The 6,051-nt window shown below is 38.8% G+C and overlaps 1 long non-coding RNA gene across 3 annotated transcripts in view; it reads right to left on the bottom strand.

The window, feature by feature from the left end:
* The window catches only part of LOC131887940 (uncharacterized), a 19,308-nt gene extending 13,961 nt beyond the window's left edge, over nt 1-5,347 (bottom strand). For 2 of the 3 annotated variants that reach the window (XR_009374068.1, XR_009374070.1), the window contains exon 1: nt 5,034-5,345. This is a non-coding gene — a long non-coding RNA (uncharacterized LOC131887940). Of the gene's footprint in view, nt 1-5,033 lie in introns of all 3 variants that reach the window. The other variant, XR_009374069.1, reaches the window with a different exon arrangement.
* Between the last annotated feature and the right edge of the window lie 704 nt (nt 5,348-6,051).

Here is a 6,051-nt window from a genome sequence, read left to right as displayed (position 1 = left end):
AATGTTCGAGGTCTTGTCAGATTTGGGTGGTCAGGTTATAACCCGGATATTCTTTGCAAGATAGTTCAAATCAAGGTTGACATGGCCTCAATTAAGTTGTCAAAAAAAATAGTCCCCCAACTTGACAAATGAATATGAGTTCAGAACGAATCAAAGCATGAAAAAGTAATCGGAATCAGGCGAGCAAATTGTGAACGAGAGAACCGCTTGAGCGAATCCAAGAATGGACCTTCCTGAGAAATGGAACAAAACAAGAATGGTTTGAAAATGAACTTGGGTCGACTCAGTCAGGAAAATTGTGCATTCTATCCCAATCAGACATTAATATTGTTGCGACGGTTGATTCAGTCACTCTTTAAATTACAGCTACTCTCCTAAGACTTTGACACGAACTTTTTGGGCCACAAGTGCCGATCCAATAATACGTAGATAGTCAATAAAGAGATAAGTTGACCTTTTCATGTTCAATGAATCAGAATTGCCGATTTTTTAAATGTACTGAACCAGGCCCTTAAAAGTGACGTGGAATTTCGAAGAAAATAGATCAAGCTTTTGAGGTGCTGTGACGAACATTCAAATACATTCAACTAAGTCTTCATAATATAAGACATCTTAAAAAACGGTACACCTAGTTTTGCCTCACATAGCTTTTGACTGAAAGATTGCATCAAAATCAACGAATTGCATTAACATCAGCTGGGAGCTTTTGTGTATGTGATTGGATAAAAATCGAACTTGTGATCTCAATAAAGCAATTCATGTCAATCAATGCCACGACATGAAGTGTTGTCTCCATGAGGGTCATTTTGATAGAAAGCAGTTCATGACTCGAGTTTTTCTATTTGAAGGCGCAAACACTACAATCGAAGCCCAAGACGGGACAAAAGTTCATTAAATTTGTAAATTGGTCCCTGATGCATCTTTTTGAGGTTCGTAGAAAGACTTTCTATGAACTTAACCATTTCAGAGATGCGGACATGATTTGCTGTTGTTTCTTTTGAAGTACCCTATAAATACAGCTTGAACCCGAATCCAACAGTTTTTTTATTAGAAAACGTAATTTACTGTTATGCACAGAGACTCTTTTAGATCTCAAGATTTTTTCCGAGATTTAACTTATTGAACATTTCACTTTGCATTATGTATAGCATAGTTGTTATAAAAATACATAAAAAATACATTACACTAATAGTATCATCAATTGATGATTAGGGCTAGCCAAAACTTGCAGATAAATATGGTATTTATTGACACCAAATTTGCAAAAAATCAACCGAATTTGAACAAAAATTTGCAAATAAACTTTCCAAAAAACACAGGCATCAACTCATTCTGGGGGTCTGTATAGGCTATTTTTGCCTTTCATATCAGACAACATATAGATGAAAAGGAAAATTATATCATAATATCTTCCAGCACCTGGATTTGAAAATTCTCTCCGTAGGTAGCAGGCTCTTGCCTTGTCCATGGTGCCTCCTGCCCTGATCAGTAGGGCTCGGAAATAAAAAAGATTTTGAAGGCCAAATAATCCCCAACAAATACTTTTGAAAGCATGGAAAACTTGTACCACAGGGAAAAAAAACTCAAAGAAGTTACCAGATATGAGCACAAGACGACCAAGTCCAAAGTTTTGATAATCCCGAAATAAATCCTTGTGTGAAAATCCCATCACATTGAATTCATATAAAAAAGCTATTATAGATGAATGGAAAACATAGGCATTAAACTTTAAAAAGCACTTTTTGTCAAGGAGATTTGAAAAAATAAGGCAATAAAATTTCACATTTTTTTCTGAAATTGACCAGGATTCTTGAAAATTTATCATAAATTTTGATATTTTTGGATGAAATGGCTCAAAGTACACAATAAGTTCCAGAAAAACATCAAATATTGCTCTTAAACTTGCGAAATTTGCAGATGCAGTCAGATGCAATAAATTTGCAGAAAAGTCTCGGATATGCAAGTTTTTTTGTAAAATTTGCACAAAATGCAGGGTTTAAGTTTCGGCCTGCCCTATTGATAACACATAGTGGGCTTTTTTCTTGAATTAGTGTACTTACCTTGAAATGGGAACCCTTATATGAAGATAGTTGAAGAAAAAATGGAGAGCACAGAAATGTCGCGTTTCTTGGCTCTCTGAAGCCCTAGATTGCCTCTCTGGCTTTGACCCGTCACTTTTTGCACTTGGCACCTTCATCCTTGAATGGCACCACCACTAGATTATCTCGTTTGCTTTGCACCTTGAAGAACTGAATTGTTTTGACAAGCCTGATTAAGTTTATTCACATTAAGGAGAAATTACAACAGCCAAGTGTGGAAACTCCATAAAGTCAAAGGATGGACAAAGTGGCCCCTAACCCCTAACCTGTACCGGACTTTGACTCATATTTCATTGTCAATTGCCAACCTATAAGTCCATAATTGATTCTGATTTTGAGTTAGAGAGCATTGAGGTAACAAAACCAAACGAAACTATATTTTTAGTAGAATTTGTAACTTAATTTTCCCACTCATTTAAAGACATTGTTGGATGAGGTCTATAAATGGTTGAGAATATTGCCACTCTAGTGGTTTCTATATGAAAATCTTGAAAAAAATTGAACCTTTTTAATACCTTGGGTCAAAATTTACAATCATCTTGTCTTTGCATATGCTTTTTTGGAACAGTGTCTCGGAATCGCGTTATCAGTTGGTAAAAGATGGGATATAAAAGATATCTAAACCAAAAGTGCAAAAACCTTTGCCTCAAAATGCACAACCATTTCAGTGCATATTTGAACAACTTTTCCACATCTTTCACATTATTTTTCGAAAAATTCTTTCATATTTCCCTCCTTTCTTGTGAAAACAATTTTATTCCATTTATGGAGCTGTGTTGATTTTAGATTGTACAATGACCTCTGGAAAATGAACGAACAGACGGTGGACGAGAAAAGGCAATTATGTCTCCATCAAATCAAGACTTGAGTAAGGCGGAGCGAATAAGAATTTTGACTTTTGGAGTTGAGTTGAAAAGGAAAAACCTAAGTAAAACTCCGTGTTCTGTACAGTTTAGACTTTTGTACCATAAAAGTTTTGATTGAACCCTTGGGAGAGTAAAATGTCAATCATGTCACGTTCAATTTCTATTCATGTTTTTACTCACCCTAGTTGCTTAAGAACTTTTGACAGGTCAATACAGTAAGTACTTGGATATTATCGTTTCTTATTTTAGTTACAGGGACATTACACCATAATTTTCATTGAGTTAATAATCGTGTTTGCACAAATGAATGACAAATGAATGACAGTTTGCGTCCTGAACTTCGATAATTTTGAAAGTCAAGAGTCAATTTCCTCTTGCTTTCAAGCAAGTCTTGTTCTGAAAACAGGTGTGTTTTCTCATGATCTGTGGCCTAATGTGCTTACTGAAATGACTTGTCGTTAAGGAATGACGTCGGATCAAGTGATCCAAATGCAACAGCCTTACACCGTGAGGAGATGAGTAAAATTCGTCTCAATTGATCCATGGATCCATGTACTTACAGAATCATGCATTTGCCGCCCATCAAACGAAATGCATGCGGTACAGGAGATCACAAGAATCCATATCACCCTTCATCTCGTCTTTATGGAAGACCTCGAGTACCTCGAGAGACTCTCCTTCATGAAAACTGCTTTTCAAGGTTATAATTCACAACAACTTAGTTACAACGAACAAACAGTAGATATCGTCAGATCAAATTTGGCTTTTGACGGCTTCGAGTCAAAATTAAATAATGAAAACCAGTTATTACAAAGAGAAACTGGATATTCAATGGTTGTCACTCGCTTTACTTTGTATTAAAAAAACTTGACATTGTCAATTCCATAAACTCGTTTGCCTTTTACACCCTCTCTTTGGAGACGTTCGAGCAAGTCCCTTGCTTTTTTTCTCTTCATACCCGACATCGAAAGCATGACAAGGTTAGAGACCTTGAGTGTAAAGACGAAGGGAGGTTTAGGAGGTTTAGGAGGTGGCGCCACTTACCTTGCTAAGTAAACGATCTGAAAGAACTAAAAGCTCTCCAATATACCGCTATTTTAATCAGTTCTAGAAATCACACTCATTCCAGCATTTAGATATGACAGTCGAGAAGAAACAAGTAAAAACATTCCTCACTAAGATGAATCCAGACGCTTTCTCAACTCTTCAAAGACATCATGAATAATGATGCTCATGTTTTTTGCTAGACTTACATTACTCCTATTAAATATGCCTGAGCTAGAGTTAGAGCTCTAAGGAGAGAAAAGTCAATCCCACAAGGTCAGTGAGATATTACCTTCAGCATACGAGTATTTTGGTAATCCAACACCAGGGTATTGGACTGATATGCTTTTGCAGTGTTTGATTTTCACCAAACCAGTCAAACTTTCACAGTCAAAAAGTCGAATTACTTAGTCAATCCACAATACTTACCCAAGACGTGTTCCTCTTTTGTTCCAATATTTTTTAATCCGTGGGTTTTAGGTACGGAGGGACCGTCTCGAAGTCCGTGTAAGTATGGTTTCCCGTCAGCGAGTGTGACTATTATTATCAGCGTTCAAAAGTTTCTCTTGGCGAAAGGTCGGTTAGGAGGCTCGAACCAGGCACCTCTTTCAAGTTAGGACACTCTGCTAACCACCTGGCTACGTATTCTCCCTAGTACAGACATTTCCGGCACCGACATTTAAACGCATGAGATCTGGGGATTTGGGCTGACCCATACATCGCTCAGCTACACTAGTACCTTTTTGATGGTCATACATGTACATTCATTAATATATGCAAAGTTATGAACACATTATCATCACATTTGATTCGTTGCATAGTGTCAAAAGGTCATATGATTTAATGATGGATCTGTTTGATGGCTCTGTTAGTAGTATATAAATGTGCGTTCCAGAGCATTTCAATTTTTCACAAGGGGGATCCCTGGTGAAAAATCACTATTTTTCCATTTTCCATCTCATTTTCATCACATTTTAATGAATTATTCTGACAAGCAGAGCAGAGAAATTATACTTGCAGTTACCTTAACATTCGGAGTCGGAAGAAGAGAAGGAGATTGGGCTGGTTGGCCGCCACCGACGACCGGGGAGATGGCGTCGCTCGTCGATTCCCCCGTCACCCTAGTGGCGGAGGGCGGCAGTGACGAGGGAATCCACGACCAAATAAGCAGCAAATGCCACGCCCGAAAGCAAGAGGGGCGTGGCGTCACGGGCAAAGGCGGAGAGGACGGCGACCAGAACAAAGTACAGAAGCACGGCCACACGGTTTGAAATCATCGCACCTTCTGCTTGCTCGTTGTGAGAGTTTGTTGTGTTTTCCTTCGCCACCCGAGCCAGGGCTGCCAGTTGACAGGACCAAAATTCGCTATTTTTATTGAAGAATTGCCGCATATGGCGAGAGTATGAAACTCACTAAATAAGGGTTATGGAACAAAATGCGAAAAATACAAAATGGAATCAGAGATTCGAAATTGCCCAGGAGCATCCCGAAAAAAATCTGGCTTGTTCCACCTCTAGTAACGACTGAGCATCATATACAGAGAGAAAGTATACAGAAAAGAGACCCTACTGGACTGCATAGGCAACAGCAGATCTGGTTATTTCATGGGAGATGAACTTATTAAGTGAGGTTCGGGTGCAACTGCAGCAAACTACCTAGTGCCTACCCGAACCTCACTGCAAAGGCGATGGAGTAAGGTAGCTGAATGAGTGCGCAATCTACTCTGTGTACTTTATCTCTGATCATATAATTCCGCGCTGAGCATACAGAACACAAACAGCTGATGTAGTTTAGAGATGTATCGAGCTGCAGTGTGGCCAACTCCGGCGCTTTTGCGCGAAACCGGCGCTTAGACCCTCTTCTCGCGCACAAATTGTTTTGCCTGGCGCCATGCGCAAATCCCGTGCATCCCGTCCATAGAAAACCATAACTAGAATGCTTAAGTTCAACAGGAGCTGTACCGCATGAGCATGTTTTCAGGTTAGCTGACGCTGGTGGAAAAAGCGACAAAGATCATTTCGTGAATCTCGCTTCAGCAAGTT

This window comes from Tigriopus californicus, chromosome 10 (assembly GCF_007210705.1).
Source record: "Tigriopus californicus strain San Diego chromosome 10, Tcal_SD_v2.1, whole genome shotgun sequence".
In the NCBI taxonomy this organism is placed as follows: Eukaryota; Metazoa; Arthropoda; class Copepoda; order Harpacticoida; family Harpacticidae; genus Tigriopus; species Tigriopus californicus.
The sequence above is the reverse complement of the archived record's forward strand: the minus strand, read 5'-3'. Positions and strand labels throughout refer to the sequence as shown.